We start from the raw sequence: 19,730 nt of genomic DNA on the forward strand, positions 1-19,730 counted from the left end.
AAGGGAAACCCAACAAAATACCCCTTAGTAGGACATTATTATAATAAATCATAATAGTAAAAGCACATTGGAAAAATTTTAAATTCCATGTTTCACTTAATTAAGGTGAGGTTATAAATGATATGGTATATTGAGCACTTAATTTAGAGTCAAGAAGACTTGAATTCAAATTTTGTCTCAGGTTTTTACTATCTCTGTGACCCTTGGCAAGTTACTTAAGTGCTCTCAGTTTGTTTCCTCACTTGTAAAAATAAACAGTGTCAGACTGAAAACCAAGGGATTGTTTTTTTAACTCTAGATTAAACTACCAATTCTTGAACCCAGAACAAATTGCTTATCTGTTTTTAATGTATTAGGTTTTCCAGTTAAAAAATTGGTTTAGTAAAACCTATCTATGCTTATTAGGTGTATAAACAAATAAGTTAAAATCATGCTAGTATTTCTCTTCTTAAACTATCAGTACATCTCCTATTTCTTATAGAAATTTCCTTTCCCTCCTTGTTTTCATAGCCCCCAGCACAAATGTCTTTCTACCCCCAGATATTACCATATATATATATATATATATATATATATATATATATATATATATATGTGTGTGTGTGTGTGTGTGTGTGTGTGTATACACACATATATCGCAATACATAGATATATATAAAACATCTAAATATATACAAGTACATAAATATATATATATATATATATATATATATATATATATATATATATATATACATGTATAGTGATGTAATAATATATATGTGGATTATTATACACACACAAACCAGTTTTGTTGTGTTTTTCATGAAGTGTGAGCTCCTTAAGGGCAGGAATTTTTTTCATTGGGGAGAAGGGAAATGATTCCAATGCCTGGAGCATCATAATTGTTTTAAGTGTTTGTTGTTTGATTAAGCTAGAATTATTCTCTTAGTGAGAAGAATAAGCAAGATATAGTAGAGTGCTAAACTTGGAGTAATGAAGATCAAAGTTCAAATCATGCTCTGCTCTAAGATATTTAGCTACATGGTCCTCATCAAGACATTTAACTTCTCTGGGTCCCAATTTCCTTATCTTTTAAATGAGGGATTTATTGGAATTGATGGCTTCTAGTACCCCTTTCAGCTATAAGCCTAAGATCCTATGATCCTTATCAATGGTCATAAGCAATCTAACGTAATATTCATTCATATTTGGTGTTGAGCTAAGAATCATAGAAAATTGAATAGAGGTGCTCTTTTGTAATGGGCCAGAACCCTGAAACCAGGATTCTTACAAGATGTTAACTAAATGGAATTGATGAGAGGATGGTTATCTAGTGTAATATGGTGATTAATAGTTCTCTAGTTCAGTATGATTAATTTAATCTTACAACAAATAATGGTTCCCCAGTAATATAATGATTGGCTTATACTCAGTATGATGAATGGATTTAATTGTAATAGAATATTTAAGAGGCCAGAGTCAGACCTAGAGAGGGCTGGGAGACAGACTTGAGGAAGACAGAGGACTGGAGGCTGGAGCTCAAACTCCTGGACTCAGGGAGACTTCAAGACAGAGACCATTGTGGTGGTCCTCCTGCCACCCCCACAGAAACCAAGACTCATTCCAGAGGACCTTCAGAAAGCTAGTGAAGCCCTAGGCTAGGAGACAAGACTTTGAAAAAGATAATAAAGAATTTGTACTTTATCCCTGGCTATTTTCCTGGTGATTATTCAACTAAAAGGAAGGCTGGTTCAAAGACCTCCAGAAAACTAATCAGAACATTACACTCTTTGCTTTTTAACAAATTTGTTATTTTTAAATAACATACATTTAAATCTATCAATGTATGTAAATTTGTATTGTGACTTAAGTCCAAGAACTACTTTCACAAAATAATGTATACTTTGGTTGACAAGTCATTGATTAGATATCCAAAGGGTATTTTTTTAAAGAAAGGAAAATGCATCACAAGTTTGAGCATTTTATTGAAACAAGTAGATATGACCATAATATTCTGTAAAAATACTTTAGAAGTCCCCACTAACAATCCTGATTGTGGGAAAGAGCTATTTCTTACAATTACAGAATCATACATAGCATATCAGTTCTGAGAACTTTCTTTGAGGCATTATTTTCAAACTTTGTTCTTGCACCATAGTAGTCCATTCTATGTGAATATAAGCTCTGTCAGAATATTTTTTATCTATACTTTCTGTAATATTACATATGAAATTATATTACAAAATAAAGCCATATGGATCATTCACATTCTTTTATATTGCTAATGTCTAAGTATTTGAATTATTTTATCCATGAGTCTATTCCTTCCCCTGACATAAATTGCAACCTCACTTGGGTCTTGGGATAAGAAACCTGGGTGAAATGTGATTATCTACAGATCCTTCACAAAGGGTTTAGCCAATGTCCTTGAGGCCTTCTTGCTAATGCATAAAATTTCATCCAAAGTTAAATGGAGCTTCAGAAGTTTTAACTCCTTTGATTTACAGATAAGACTCATGGATATGAAGCGAATTACTCAATGTCACAAAAGTAATGGGCATCAGAGTATTTATTTGACTCCAGATTCTTTAAGTGCTAATATTTTATTCACAGTACCAGTGATTTAAAAAAAAAATTTTTTTTGGTAGCTGCCAGTGAAATTCTTGGATTGTCCTTTATTCTTGTCTCTTCTGATCATAAATATTAATTAACATGTCTTTTATGGCATATTTGTTAAATGCCTTTATATATCAATTCATTTGCAATATATTACAGCTTATTTACTCTGGCCATAATTTCCTCTGTCCACTGCTCCATCTACAAAAACTCTGTATTGCATGTGCCATCCTAGGGTGTATGCAAATGGATTTAATTTCATCTACTGTGGTTCAGACTTTCCCTTTATTCTTTCTTTTCACAATGGCATTCTTTGAGAGGGGCAATGTGATTTTTGGGAAAGAGGGCTAGCCTTAAAATAGGGGAGAAAAAGATCTAACTGCTGATTATTGATACATAATAACTAGGTGATACTGAAAAAATCATTTAACTTCTCTAATGTCTCAAATTTCTCAGCTGGAAAGTTAGAACCCCTAATTTTATGAGATGAGTAAAAGTAAGGCCTAGAAAGGTAAATGGGGTGCCAAGAACCCCTCGGGAAATAAATGTCTGAGGATGATAGATTTATTTATTTATTTTTCATTAAATTCTTTTTTTTATTAAAGCTTTTAATTTTCAAAGCATATGCATGCATAATTTTTCCAACATTGACCCTTGCATAACCTTTTGTTGCAAATGTTCCCCTTTTTCTCCCTAACTGGCAGGTAGTCCAATACATGTTAAATATGTTGAAATACATGTTAGATCCAATATATGTATACATATTTATACAATTATCTTGTTGCTCAAGATAAATCAGATCAAGAAGGAAGAAAAGGAAAATCTGAGGGAAAAAACACAATACAAGCAAATAACAATAAAGAGAGTAAGAATGCTATGTTGTGTTCCACACTCTGATCCCACGGTTCTCTCTCTGCATATAGTTGGCTCTCTTTGTCACTGTATAAGTGGAACTGGTTTGAATCATATCAGTATTGAAGAGAATCACTTCCATTAAAATTGATCATCATATAGTCTTCTTGTTGCCAAATATAATGATCTCCTAGTTCTGCTCATTTTACTTAGCATCAGTTCATGTAGATTTCACCAAGCCTCTCTGAAATCATCCTGCTGGTCGTTTCTAACAGACCAATAATATTCCATAACATTCATATACCACAACTTATTCACCCATTCTACAATTGATGAGCATCCACTCAGTTTCCAGTTTCTTGCTTTTACAAAAGGAGCTGCCACAAACACTTTTGCACATGTGGATCCCTTTCCTTCCTTTAGAATCTCTTGGGATATAATCCCAGTAGAAACACACTGCTGGATCAAAGGGTATTCACAGTTTGATAACTTTTTGAGCACAGTTCCAAATTACTCTCCAGAATGGTTGGATCTGTTCATAGTTCCACCAACAATATGTATCAGGGTCCCAGTTTTCCCACATCCCCTCCAACATTCATCATCATCTTTTCCTGTCATTTTAACCAATCTGAATGGTGTGTAGTGGTATCTGAGTTTAATTGCATTTCTCTGATCAATAGTGATTTGGAGCACCTTTTCATGTGGCTACAGATAGTTTTAATTTCTTCATCTGAAAATTGTGTGTTCATATCCTTTGACCATTTATCAATTGGAGAACTATTATCAATTTGAGTCAATTCTCTATAAATTTTAGAAATGAGACCTTTATCAGATCCTTTGGATGTAAAAATGTTTTCCCAGTTTATTGCTTCTCTTCTAATCTTGTCTGCATTAGTTTAGTTTGTACAAAAACTTTTTAACTTAATATAATCAAAATGATCTATTTTATGATCAGTAATGATCTCTAGTTCTTCTTTGGTCACAAATTCCTTCTGCCTCCACAAATCTGAGAGATTAAACTGAGAGGATGATAGATTTAGAACTGAAAAGCACTTAATCTCTGATTCATTTGGCTCCATCTCCTCATTTTATAGATGTAGAAACTGAGGGCTAGAGTTAAAGGGATTTCCCTAAGAATACATTGATTACAAAATAGCCAGCACTCTGTGATTTAACTTCAGACCCATTTTTCTTTCCAACATATCATACATATTGTTGAATCATGATCTCATCCAAAGCTGTATCCTTGACCCTCTTCTCTTCTCCTTCTATACTAGCTCACTTGATGATCTTAACCCCATGGGTTTAATTATTGTCTCTAGGCATACGATTCTCAGATATATTTATCCAGCCCTGTTTCTCCTGATCTCCTGATCCAGTTCCTGGACCTCATAATCTACTACATAATTCATAAGGATCTCCAACTCAATATGTCCAAAACATAATCCATTATCTTTTCTGTCAAATCCTCCCTTCTTTCTGCTTTCCCAATTACTGTTGAAGACATCATCATCCTCCCAGTCATCCAGGCTCACAACCTAGTTATCACTTGCACTCACAGACCTTTCTTCTCCTTATTTAATCATATGCCAAGCATTGTTTTTACTCTCTTACCATCTCTCAAATTAATTTTCCTTTCTCCACTTAGATGACTGCTTCCTTAATGAAACTCCTTAATCATCTTACACCTAAACTATTGTTAATAGACTTCAGGTCAGTCTCCTTAAGTTAATCTTTTCCCATTCTAACTTCCACTCAATTGCCAAAAGGATGTTTCTCATGTATACACTTGACCACATTAATCCTTGCCCCTACTAAATAAACTACTAATGGTTCCTCTTGCCTCTATATGGCTTTAAAGGATTTCACAATCTGACATGATTGGATCAAAGAATATTCATTGGGAATACTGAATTGGATAGTTTTGGTAAGCCAATTAATGATCTTAGACAAAAGAATATAAGACTGATATTATAAGCAATAGGGAGATTTAGCATTCATGCCTTGTCTATGCCACCCTCTCATATTTATAAATGAGGGAACTCATAAAAGGCACGACATAATGAGAAATTATATAGGAAAATTAATGACAAGATGATCTGTCAAATACTTTTCAGCTTTGAATCCATGATCTATGAACCTATGATCATTGCAAAGAAAGGAAGAAGCAGAAAAACCAGTTAAGTAGTTTAAGCATGAATAACAGTTTGTAGGGGAGATTGGTGGTAAGATAATGGAGGTCATGGTCATTATTCTTAAGTATTCAGCATGTGTAACAACCTTAAACATCTACTATTGTGAGTTATTGTATGCAAGTCAAGTTATAAAAATGAATAGCAGCATCATGGTAAATTTCTTTTCTGGGTTTTTCCTCTTATACCTATAGTTTCATTATATAATAAAAATCGTAAAATAAAGGAGTCACCAATAATACTATAAAAGTCAATGGCAAGAATAGGTAACAGCTTCTAGTGCAAAGTATACTGGATTAGGAAACATGAGGTAAGTAATAACATTTATATCACACATTATTGTTGACAAAGCACAAAGCACTACTATGAACTTACTATGTATACTATACATATACTGTATACTATACTAAGTGCTGTTATTGTCTCTTTTGAAACAATTAAGAAAATTGAGGCAAAAAGAATTCAAATTATTTGTCTAAAGTTACACAACTAATAACTATCTTAGAATTTGAACTCAGTTCTTCCAGATTCATAACCTAGTGCTCTGTTCTAGCTATCTATGCATTTTACTTTTGACTCTATCTAATCACTATTTAATCTACCAAGAAAGAAAGTTGGACTGAATGATTTTTCTCTTTAAAAATTTTACATTTAAATTTTTGTTTCTATACCTTAATTTTCACATATATTTCTCCTTTTCTAGTAAACAGAATCATTTTCTGTAACTAAGAAAAAATAAGAGGGGAAGGCAGAGATATTCAGTAAAATTAACATATTAGCTGAATCTCAAATATATATGGTATTTTAAATCCAGAATGTCACACTTCTGTAAAGAAAAGAGAAATTATTTTCTCATTTCTTATGGCCTAAACTTGGCCAGTATGATTAAGTAAGAATTCTTTGTCTCTTCCTCTCTCCTTTCCTCCCTTCCTCCTTCCTAGAAAAGGCATGAATTTATATGCAGTGAATTCCTTCCTTTCTCTTTCTTCTCCCTTCTTCCTTCCTTTCCCCTGTCTTTTCTCTCCCCCTCCCTTCTCCCTCTTCCTTTCCCCCTCTAATCACCCCCTCCCCTCTTTGTCTTCTCTTCTCCCTACCTCTTTTCTCCTTCCTTCTTCTTCCCTCCTTCCTTCTTTCCCTCCCTCCCTCTCTCTTTCTTCCCTAACTCCCTCCTTCTTTGTCTCCTTCCTTTCTTCCTTCCCTTTCTTCCTCCCTCCCTCCCTCCCTTCCTCCCTTCAATTTACATTATTATATTTCAGATTCCATCTAATTTACTCTGCATAAATTCATGTCTTTCCAAGCTTTTCTGAATTCTTCATGGCTTACTATGTAGTAATATTCTATTATATTTATGTACAACAATTCGTTTAGCTATTCATTAGCTAATCTATTTTGTTTAAAAATGGCAGCAATCACACCCCCCCCTCTCAGTTTTTGGCTATCCCAAATTATTTGGAACTGGTATGAGTAATTTGGTGCACTCAAAATAAATAATTCCCAATTACTCTTTTTTCCAATAACTCTTTTTTTCCTGTAGTGTTTTTTTTTTTTAATAATAGCCCCTTTTTTTTTTTAATAATAGCCCCCTTTTTTTATAATAGCCCTTTTCTTTTTTCTTTTTTTTTTTTTGAAAATAGCTTTATATTTTCAAAATACATGCAAAATTAGTTTTCAATATTCTCCCTTACAAAACCTTGTGTTTCATATTTTTTCTCCCTCCCTCTCCTCTTCTCCCTTCCCCTAGACATCAATCCAGTATGTTAAATATGTGCAATTCTTCTAAACATATTTCTACATTTATCATGCTGCTCAAGAAAAAAATCAGATCAAAAAGGAAAAAAAAAATGAGAGAAAAAAAAAAAAACAACAAGCAAGCATTCAGTCCCTATAGTTATCTCTGGATGCAGATAATTCTTTCCATGACAGGTCTATTGGAATTGGCCTAAATCATCTCATTGTTGAAAAGAGTCAAGTCCATCATAAAATGATCATCACATAATCTCATTATTTCTGTGTACAAAGTTCTTTTGGTTCTGCTCACTTCACTCAGAATCAGTTCATGTAAGTCTTTCCAGACCTTTTTGAAATCATCTTGCTGGTCATTTCTTATAGAACAATAATATTCCATTACATTCGTTTACTATACGTATACTAAAACTTACTTATTCAGCCATTTCCCAACTGATCAGTTTCTAGGTCTTTGTCAACACTAAAAAGCCTGCTACATTTTTGCATCCTTTTCCCTTTTTAATATTCTATTTGGAATACAGATGCATTAGAAATACCGCTGGATCAAAGAACGAGAATACACAGTTTGATAACCTGGACAGTTCCAGATTACTCTCCAGAATGGTTGGATCAGTTCATAACTCCACCAACAATGTACTGATATCCCAGTTTTCTCCCATCCTCTCCAACATTTAGCTTTATCTCTTCCTGTCATCTTAGCCAATCTAAGAGGTGTGAAGTGGTACCTCAGAATTCTCTTAATTTGCATTTTTCTAATCAATAAATTTAGAGTACTTTTTTTCATATGACTAGAAATGGTTTTAAACTCTTAATCCAAAAATTGTCTGTTCATATCCTTTGACCGTTTATTAGTTAGAGAATGGCTTGCATTCTTAGAAATTTAAATCAATTGTCTTATGTATTTTAGAAATGAGGCCTTTAATAGAACCATTGGAGATAAGAACATTTTCCCAGTCTTCTGCTTCCCTTCTATTCTTGGATGCATTGGTTTTGTTGTACAAAAAACTCTTTACATTTATTATAATGGAAATTGTCCATTTTGCATTTTATAATCGTCTCTACTTCTTTGGCCATAAATTCCTTTCTTCTCCACATATCTGAGAGGTAAACTGTCACTTGTTCTCCTAATTTGCTTATGATATCACCCTTTATGTTTAACTCAAACCCATTTCAACTTTATTTTGGTATGGGGTATTAGTTGTTGGTCATTCCCTAGCTTCTGCCATACTATTTTCCAATTTTCCCAATATTTTTTGTCAAATAATGAGTTTTTGACCAATAGCTGAGATCTTTAAGTTTATCAAACTCTAGATTCCTATAGTCATTGGTTATTGTGACTTATAAACCTATTTTGCTGATCCACTATTCTATCTCTTAGCTAGTACCAAATGGAAAAATGACTCTTTTTTAAAATTAATTTTTATAATTATAACATTTTTTTGACAGTACATATGCATAGGTATTTTTTTTTTTTTACAACATTATCCCTTGTACTCCCTTCTGTTCCAAATTTTTCCCCTCCTTCCCTCCACACCCCCCCCAGATGGCAGGCATTCCCATACATATTAAATATCTTATAGTATATCCTAGGTACAATATATATGTGCAGAACCGAATTTTGTTGTTGTTGTTGTTGCAAAGGAAGAATTGTATAATCTGGGAAGAAAAACAAAAACAAAAAAAAGCTCACAGTTTACACTCATTTCCCAGTGTTCCCTTTCTGGGTGTAGCTGATTCTGTCCATCATTGATCAATTGGAATTCGATTAGCTCTTCTCTATGTTGAAGATATCCACTTCCATCAGAATACATCCTCATACAGTATCATTGTTGAAGTGTATAATGATCTCCTAGTTCTGCTCATTTCACTCAGCATCAGTTGATGTAAGTTTCTCCAAGACTCTCTGTATTCCTCCTGTTGGTCATTTCTTACAGAACAATAATATTCCATAACATTCATATACCATAATTTACCCAACCATTCTCCAATTGATGGACATCCATTCATTTTCCAGTTTCTAGCTACTACTAAAAGGACTGCCACAAACATTTTGGCAAATACAGGTCCCTTTCCCTTCTTTAAAGAGTATTTCCTTGGGATGTAAGCCCTGTAGTAGCACTGCTGGGTCAAAGGGTATGCACATTTTGATAACTTTTTGGGCATAGTTCCAGATTGCTCTCCAGAATGGTTGGATTCTTTCACAACTCCACCAACAATGCATCAGTGTCCCAGTTTTCCCACAGCCCCTCCAACATTCATTATTTGTTCCTGTCATCTTAGCCAATCTGACAGGTGTGTAATGATATCTCAGAGTTGTCTTAATTTGCATTTCTCTGATCAATAGTGATTTGGAACACTCTTTCATATGAGTGGAAATTGTTTTAATTTCATCTGAAAATTATCTGTTCATATCCTTTGACCATTTATCAATTGGAGAATGGCTTGATTTCTTATAAATTAAAGTCAATTCTCTATATATTTTGGAAATTAGGCCTTTATCAGAACCTTTAACTGTAAAAATGTTTTCCCAATTGGTTACTTCCCTTCTAATCTTGTTTGCATTAGTTTTGTTTGTGCGGAAACTTTTTAATTTGGTGTAATCAAAATTTTCTATTTTGTGATCAATAATGATCACTAGTTCTCCTTTGGACACAAATTCCTTCCTCTTCCACAAGTCTGAGAGGTAAACTATCCTATGTTCCTCCAATTTATTTATGATCTCATTCTTTATGCCTAAATCTTCAACCTATTTTGATCTTATCTTAGTATGTGGTGTTAAATGTGGGTCCATGCCTAGTTTCTGCCATACTAATTTCCAGTTTTCCCAGCAGTTTTTGTCAAATAATGAATTCTTATCCCAAAAGTTGGGATATCTTTGGGTTTGTCAAACACTAGATTGCTATTTTTATTCACTATCTTGCCCTGTGAATCTAACCTATGCCACTGATCAACTAGTCTATTTCTTAGCCAATACCAAATGGTTTTGGTGACTGTTGCTTTATAATATAGTTCTAGATCAGGTACAGCTAGACCACCTTCATTTAATTTTTTTTTCATTACTTCCCTTGAAATTTTTGACCTTTTGTTGTTCCATATGAATTCTGTTGTTATTTTTTTCTAGTCATTGAAATAGTTTCTTGGGAGTCTGATTGATATAGCACTAAATAAATAGATTAGTTTAGGGAGTATTGTCATCTTAATTATATTCCCTTGGCCTATCCAAGAGTACTCAATGTCTTTCCAATTATTTAAATCTGACTTTATTTTTGTGGCAAGTGTTTCATAATTTTGCTCATATAGTTCCTGACTTTCCTTTGATAGATATATTCCCAAATATTTTATACTATCGACAGTTATTTTGAATGGAATTTCTCTTTGTATCTCTTGCTCTTGGATTGTGTTGGTAATGTATAAAAAAGCTGAGGATTTATGTGGATTTAGAAAAATGACTCTTTTAAAAGATTCTTCGAGGGAGAAGAGGGAGGGAGATAGAGGCAGAGAAAGACAAAGGATACACAGGAGGAGAAAGAGATACACATAAGAGAAGGAGAGAGAGGCAGAGAGAGAGACACAGGAGAATCGAGGGGAAGGAGACACACAGGAGAAAGAAAGAGAGAGAGAGAAGGAAGAACAGAGACAGAAAGAAACAGAGAGAGAGACAGAGACAGATGGAGACAGAGAGAGAGAGAGAGAGAGAGAGACAGACATTGAGACAGAGAGAGAGGGAGAGAGTCAAAGAGAAGGAAGGAAGGAAGGAGGAAGGGAAAGAATGAATATGAGATTATGACAGATTTTTTTTGATCCTTTGGGTATCTGCTGAATCTTAGAAATTCTTATAGTACTAGATAGGATAGTTTCAGGATTCATGAAACAATTTTGAAGCCATCAGTAAGTGAAAGAATGAAGACTTACTTGCCACTGGTATAAATATGATTTTAACTAAAAATCAGTTTGTTTTCTTTATTATTAAAAACATCCGACTAGAAGCATGCTAGACAAAATGCTTGCTGAATATATAGATGTTTAATATTCCACTAATGATAGAAAATTTGTATTCCCTCCTTCCTACAGTGACTGCAGCATTTGCTTTAAATGAGATAAACCAAAAAAAAAACCATTTTTTTCATTAATTGCTTCCAGTGATATTTGTGACTTCTAGTAATATTCTTCACAGCTTGCAAATATCATGATTTTCTTTGTTCTCATCATTATGCTACTCACAAATTCATTATTTTCCTGTGGCCTCTATCCCCAGAGGGGGTTTTGGTTTTTACTTCCTATTTCTTCTACAGTTTGAAGAGTTTTAGAAATTGAAAAAACAAAACAAAACAAAACACAGAAATCATCTGTAAGCTTTGAAACTGCAAAGTGGACACATCTGTTTTCACATAAGTATAAATTGCTGCCTTCCAAATATTAAACATAGAAATCTTGCCACATAGTTGAATAAAGTTTTCCATTCTTGAAATGGTACTTGAAATAAAAACAAAACTGTATAGTTCCTTTACCATGGAAGGGGAAAACATTCAATTTATCATCTACCACTAACCAAAACATGATGCAACTATGCTGTAACAGCCTGAAGTCCATTTTTCTTTGTAGAAATTCCAAGCTAACAGTGGCATTGAAGAAGATGCTTGAGATCCAGATTTTTTCAATTGTAAACATCTGCATGATAAAGGAAAAGATCACCTCCTCTTTTGATTCCTCTTTTTATATGGGTAGTTTGTATTAGAAACTTTAATTCAACACTTGATATTCAATTTAAATTTTTTTTAAGAAATTAAATTGGTTTAGGTTGTTTGAAAATATAAACATATCATGTAAGAAGCTTACATGAGTGTTTCAGTTGAAATTTGGAAATGAAGAAACAAAATGTAGTGAAAATAACTTTCGACCAGGAGAGAAAAGTGATTATAGATAATACCTAGTCTGCGTTTGAAAGGATTTAAAGAACCATCTGCCACATTTTCATTTTAAGTTTTGACTACATTTCCTCATATATTGTTAATCTTGCATTGGGAAGAGCTCTGGAGTAAGAATCAGATAAATCCTGACTTTCAGTATTGCCTCCCTGTACTAGTTAAGTTATGTGACCATTGGAATTGGTTTTCTCATCTTTAAAATAGGAATAATAATACCTGTAAAACATGATTGTACACACACACACACACACATACACACATACATCCTATATCAAATTGCTTACTGATTTCAGAAGAAAGGGAGAAAATTTTGGAACTCAAAATTTTATAAAAATGAATGCTAAAAATTGTCTTTACATATAACAGGAAAAAACCAAAATACTGTCAAATGAAAAAAAATTGAATGCCATACCTCTTGAAGTTGTAATGAGTAATAATATATATATACTTATACCCATACACACAATGCTTTATGACCCTTAATACTATACACATTTCAGTTACTATTATTAATCGCTCACCGTTATAATTTCTTCCTTCTTCCATTTTGATCTTTAATATAAATACACAGGTAAATAAACACACACACACATACACACACACATAAGCACACACACTCATAGAGTTTTTCTGTTAGACTCAGTAATTGTTTTTCAACCAATATTTTACTACTTCTTGCTCTCATAGGTATTGGAAGAAACCAATGCTCACAAGAGCCAAAAGAAACAAGTGAATAAGATGCCTGAAGTTCTCATTCATACTATTTCATAATGGGTATGACCGTTATTTCTCCCTACTTTGCTTTGTGGGTTAAGGGTAGAATAAGGTAAAGCTCTTTGGTAATTATGGGTCTCATTTTGAAGTCCTTCAATACCCTGTGGTTGACACAATTTGTCCACTGTTGCTTGATAGAAAGCTTTTTGGAGGATCTCACCATCAATAGAAAAAACCCTTTTCCATTTGGAATCTTTGTTATACATTCTTCATGAAAGTTGTTATCACCTTTGACAGTCTTCCAGTTCTATTTTATGTTTTTAGGTTGATTTGAGAATCATCAACACAGAGATAATTGAATCCAAGGAAGAGTTCAGAATTGTGCTAGAGAAGTTACAAAATTATCCATACACTTTGTTTTAAGCTACTACTGGGTATAAATTCTGATTTTATCAAAAGTACAACAAACGGAGCAGTAAACACATACCAAAAAATTCACAGAATTGGCACCTCTTAATGACAGCAAAGAACCAGAAACTAAGTGTATTTAAAAAAAAAAAAAAAGAAAGAAAGGAAGAAAGAAAGAAAAAAAAAAAAGATTGTCATGGAATGTGATTGTGCTCTAAGAGAACAACATTTAAAATGGACTTTTTCTTTACAAAAATGTGGGAATGGTTTGCATTTTCTTTTCTAGATCTTTTGACAGATGAGAAAATTGAGACAAACAGGGTTAAGTGACCTGCCTCCAGGGTCACACAGCCAGTATGTGTCCAAGGCCATATTTGAACTCATAAAGATGAAATTTCTTGATATTCACTCTACTCCCTAGCTACCTTAAAATGGACTATAATAATGTAAATTAAGTCATCACTAAAAAATTCTGCAAGTTACTTAAGAGGGAGATTATGAAATTTACTTCTCATCATGGTAGCAAAGCTACTACTATTAGTAGCACTATCCTAGAGATTGTCAGATATGTTACCATGTTGAATAGTTCTGCTTAATTCTTTTTCTTTGCTAAAAGGGAATATTCAGTGGGGGTTGAAGATTGAAAAGACTATGATATTCACACAAAAGATATGCATAAAACATTTAAAATAAAAGCAAATTGCACATTATATCTTATTTTTATTTATTTTTTCAATTTGATATTGATTTCAAACTTGGCTCTAATTCTAACAAGTTAGTGGTACACCCAGTTGAATCAGACATTATTCCTATTTTAATTAAATTCAGTAAACATTAAATTTCTATTATGTGTAAACCACTGTGCTGAGCTTTGGGTAACCAATTGTTTTTGGTTTTTTTTCTTTTTAAAATCTTATTTTAAAAAAACAAGCTATAAGAAAAAGAAAATAATAAAGGAATACAAAAGAAAACAAAAGAGAACATCATCATGGATCCAGCAGAACATCAGAGAGGATTCAAAATATATAATGACAAATTACCAGATCAAGACAATATATATATATATATATATATATATATATATATATATATATATATAAGAAGAAATTCTATTAATAAATGACCTTTTTATTTTTCTTTATTTCCTTGTAAATTGTTCTTTTGTTCTCTGCTATACACCTTTTATTTATTTATTTATTTTTCTTTTTCCTCCTTTCATCATGTCCATCCCCAAGCAAATTTTCTGTGCAGGGAGCCATTTCATGGTACTCTTTGAGACAGAAGAAGCTTTTTTTATTTTAGTGTCCTCCTCTGAAGATGAATCCTGGTCTTCCCTGTTCTTGTAGTAGGTTTTTATGGTGGGGTTCTTCTTTACCAGTTCATCCTTTTTAAAAATAAGAAGTATTAGTATAAGCATTTCTAATAGTGGGGTGGGGAGGGATGGTGTCTCAAGCTTCCCTTCAGCACTCCCCTCTGACCAGGAACCCCAAACCAAGAGCTCCACCCTTTTACAAGTGCATATAACCAGCGTCCCTGCCCTGCTGCTTCTGCACTCAAAGGGTGATGGTTCCTTCTGGCCTAGACCTCATTCCTGCAGCACAGCTGGGCCTGGGTTCCCAGTCAGCCAAGGTTTACTCTATCTTCTGGGACTTAAAGTCTGGACTCCATAAATGTCCAAAAGGTGAAAGTTTATGGTTCTTGCTCAGGCTCCAGTCATACCCAGCTAATCCAAAGGGTTCCCCACTTGGTATTTCTGAGAAGCTAGCCTGAAGGCATTTGCACTTCATATGGGTTAATCCTGGCCTGTGGTCTTTCTTCAGATCTTGTTGGTTTGTACTTGGAAGACCCCTGTTCTGCCCCAAATCTTATTGATTTTTCACCAGTTTCTGTTCTCCCTGAGGTGTAAATTTGTTCTATTTATGGGGGAAATCTGGAGAGTTTGAAATTTATTAATTTACTCTGCCTCTTTCCAGAATCCTCTACACCATTGTTTGTCTTTCAAGGTATAATGCGTCAAAATACTTTATGTCATTATTTTCAATTTGTTATGTCTTAAGAATATGCCCATATTGTATGGAATAAGATTTCTGTATTGATTATAAGTCTTTGTATTCTCTCATATCTTGATCATGGGCCATATTTTGTGCCCTTTTTTTACTATCCTCCCTATGTCTACCTTTCCATTGAGGCCATCAAATATTAAAATATCTTGCTTTAATTTTGATGGTCTTACTCATTTTTTTTCATAAAATTACCTACCCTTTTATCTTCTGCAACAGATGGAATTAAGTTGCAATTATTTTCATGGTATTTTTAGAAATACTCATCAAAAACATTTCATTGTGAGATGACCAAATATCCCTCTTAATAGTGCTTCTTTACTCCTTTGAATGCTTGTTCAAACTAGCCAAGTCCTCCTCAAGTACTATGAAGCACATTTTTCCACTTTGGGATCTTCCAATTTCATTTAGTTTAAAGATGTAAATTTTACATGATTTCCATTTCATCATTAATATCCACAATCTTGGGCTTTAGTCAAGACTCTCACCTTTAAAGTACCAAGATCTAAGTTAATGTTTATAGATTGAGTAAAAATCTGTGATGGTTTATGTTCTCTCCCACCTTTTTCTGCCATTCAGTTGTTGTAGAAGTGAAAGTGAGTTATGAAAGACAAGGACCACATTGTATTTTCCTTTATTCCAAGGATTGCCATCACTAATTAATCACCTAGTGATTACCCTACTGGTAATTGTTGAGACCCTTAGAATATCTTAGAATCAGCCCGAGTCAGGATAAGCAAAAGTCTTTATTCTTGGTCTTTTGGGGTCTCTCTCTGGGGATTAGATATTGGAATCTCTACACCTCCTTCCTCTCTTTCCACAGCCAAAAGAATGAATCTCCTCCTCCTACTCCACCCACCCATCTCACTTTCCCTTCTTTGTCCATACCCACCCATCCAGCCAGCATAGAATAGTTAAGTAGGGTCATCCTCCAAACATGTTAATAGAGAATTGTCCAATTTGTAATTAGACTTAAGTGCTAGGCTACCTTGCATCTGCTCAGTTGTAGCCCTTTACAGATAATGACTATCCAAACTTCACCAAAACTGATTTTTGACTAGCAGATTGTGTATTCAAGCATAGCTTTGTGCCAGACTTGAAGATTTTTGAACATTTTGGAACCCAATGAACCTTAAATTATTCTTAGGAATCTAGAGTCACCTCTATGTCATCATGAGAGATCTAAGTAGAAGTGCCAAGACAGTATTTAATTGAAGTAGTGAGGTAGAGTCATGAATAAAACTTTATGCTTGGAGTCAGAAAAAACATGAATGCAAAATTTGCCTCATATAAATCCTGGGAAGGTCTCTTAACATATCTCAGTTTCAGAATTCTAATCTGTAAAATGGGGATAATAATAATAACATGTATCTCATACAATTTTGAGAATCAAATGAGCATATGTGCAAAATCTTTATAAATCTTGAAGTATACTATATGCATGTTATTTCTCTTATTTTAGCAAATAGTAGGTAAATACATATAAAAATTTATCAGGATTACCTAAAGCTTGAATTGAGAATTGATTAGATACATACATACAACTAGAGGTTGTATAAATAAACACTTCTTTATCATTAGGAAGATTACTAAATTGTGTATAAGAAAGATTATTAGCTTTTTGCATCAGAGGACCTCCAAATGTCCCTATTCTTGGGCGTTCTGGCTGGTGGTTTTCTTGGGGATTGCCTTGCATACTTGATGCCTCATATCACAGTCTTGCTATGGTATCCTTGTCCATGGTGTCTCTGACTGCAAGGGGACTCTGACTTTACTAGGGATAAAGAATGAGGGATTTTCCATTGATTTCCTGGTTAACATTTTGTGCAGTTTGGGAGAAGAAAAAGTCACTTAAGTGTTGTTTTGTATTGGATCTTTTGAACATCATTAAATCAATATGAACTTTAACATTTTGCTAGTGTTAATGTCTGAGAACTGGATGATCTAGCAGATAGATCAGGGAGCCATCTTGACTAGAAATACATTTTTTGATTTTTTTTTTCTTTTTAAAGAAAGGCAATTGGGATTAAGTGACTTGTATAGCTAATACGTATTAAGTGTCCATCTGGATTTGAACTCAGGTCCTCTTGTTTTAAGGACCAGTGCTTTCTCCACTGCCCCAGCTAATTGCTCTGAAAAAAAAAAATTTTTTTTTGAACTGTTCTATTTTATTTTCATTTTCTCACTGTGAGTCAGTAAACATTAAGCACAATTATGTGCCAGGCACTATGCCAAGACTAAGGATGCAAAGAAAGACAAAAAACAGGATTCCTATTCTCGAGAAGCTCACATTCACATGTGGGAGACAATATGCAAACAACTATGTGCATACAAAATATAAGCAGTTTAAATGAGAGGTGATCTCTGAGGAGTGGAGGCAATTAGAAAAATGTCTTTTAAAAAAGTAGGATTTGAGCTGAGTATTTAAAGAAGCTAGAGAAGCTAGAAATTGGAAATGAGAAAAGAGAGCATTCCATTCATGGGGGACATCCAGTGAAAAGTCATGATGCTGGTGATAGAATATCTTGTTCCAGAAACAACAACAGGGTTAGTATTACTGAATTGTAGTAGGAGGTGGCCAAGTATAAGAAGGTAGGAAAGGGCCTGGTTGGAAGGCCTTTAAAAAAAACAAATAGAGGATTTTAAATTTGATCCTGGAAATAATTGGGAGCTACTGGAGCTCACAGAGCAGATGGGGTGACATGGTCAGACCAGCACTTTAGAAAAATCACCTTGGCAACTGAAAAGGAAGATTATCTCAGGGAAAGAATATAAGGCAGGGGGACCGATGAGAAGGCTTTAGCAATAGTTCTGAATTAATTTGGTAGCTGTGTGAATGGGAAGAAGAGGGACATATAATAGAGCTGTAGTGAAGATAGAAATAACATTTGGTAATGGATTCAATATGTAGGGTAAGAGCAAATAGTTGAGGATGACACCAAGTTGTTGTGGTTTTGGATAACTGGCCAGATGGCAGCATATCCAAGAGTAATAGAGAAATTCAGAAGAGAGTTTTGGGGGAGAAAGAAAATTAACTCAGTTTTGCATTCAGTTGAGTTTGAAATGGCTTTGGTATAGCTGTTTAGTGGCATCCAAAAAGTAAATGGTAATGCATCACAATAGCTCAGGAGAGTCATAGGACTGGAGAGGTGGTTCTGGGAGTTATCTATGTAACCCTTGGGTTCTGAAGAAATCAAATAGGTTTAATCTTCCTCATTTCAAATGTTTTCTTTCACATTTGTTATTTTTGTTGTAAATTTTATTTACTTCTTTTTAAGGAAGTATTCCTTATTTTTATTTGAAAGTTACTTTTTATTTCATATTTAAGGATTAGTGCTCCCAATGCAAATACATAATATATGGCATTTCATTCTTTATTAGCATTTTTTTTAAAAGAATATGACATTTTCTGCTGTCTTTTGAATTGAAAAGAATCAACTGTGTTCTTAAGTGATATAAGTGATTTTTTTAAAGATACCTTTTGGGGTGATTGAGGTACAAATCAAATGAAGGCCTTTGAAAGTAGATCATTACATGTGGTTATTATTGAACAACAAATAAGGCATGCTCATGTTTCTAGACTGGTCAGTATTTATATCTGTTACTGCAAATAACAATAAATACTATCACATCCTTAGTTTGAGGACAGAAACTTCATAGGAGGGGACTTTCCCACATTTCAACAATTGCAATGGGCCATTTATATAGCTTTGTTTTGCTCAAAAGTATCAGTATGCTAGTGATTCTGTTAAAAATCTTATAGTTTGAGTTATAATTTATTTTAGAACAGTCTTTATTTTGAACCTCTCAAACACAGGCAATTCACAACTTAAGCCTTTAAGTTGCAGGGAAAGAGAAGAAAGGAAGTAAGCATTTATCTACAATATATCCAGCACCTTGAAAACAATCTCATTTTAACCTCACAACAATTCTGGCAAGTTGATGCTATTATTATCCATATTTTACAGTTGAAGAAATTGAGATAAATGGAAGTTAAGCATCTTGCCTAGGATCAAATAGCTAGCAAGTGTCTGAGGCTACATCTGAATTTGTATCTTCCTGACTACAGAACTAGTGTTCTATCCACTTTAGCTGACCTGTAGTGGAAGAGAATTTTCTTACTTGGGAGTTACCTACCCATGAAATTATAGGCTTAGTTCTTATTCCAAATATATTAAAACTATTCACTAAGAATTTTTAGAAGGTTGTCTATAGTAGATTAATAGTGTTTTCAT

General features: G+C 33.7%; 1 protein-coding gene across 14 annotated transcripts in view; it reads left to right on the top strand.

Annotated features, from left to right (window-relative positions):
* FAM110B (family with sequence similarity 110 member B) overlaps positions 1-19,730 on the top strand; it is a 200,715-nt gene that overhangs the window by 55,682 nt on the left and 125,303 nt on the right. For 4 of the 14 annotated variants that reach the window (XM_074278716.1, XM_074278714.1, XM_074278724.1 and 1 more), the window contains one exon: positions 13,001-13,087. The exons of the other annotated variants lie outside the window; for them this stretch is intronic. The gene's annotated coding sequence lies outside the window, so the exon portion shown is untranslated. The remainder of the gene's footprint in view (positions 1-13,000; positions 13,088-19,730) is intronic. 14 annotated transcript variants of the gene reach the window in all.

This window comes from Sminthopsis crassicaudata, chromosome 1 (genome assembly GCF_048593235.1).
Source record: "Sminthopsis crassicaudata isolate SCR6 chromosome 1, ASM4859323v1, whole genome shotgun sequence".
In the NCBI taxonomy this organism is placed as follows: domain Eukaryota; kingdom Metazoa; phylum Chordata; class Mammalia; order Dasyuromorphia; family Dasyuridae; genus Sminthopsis; species Sminthopsis crassicaudata.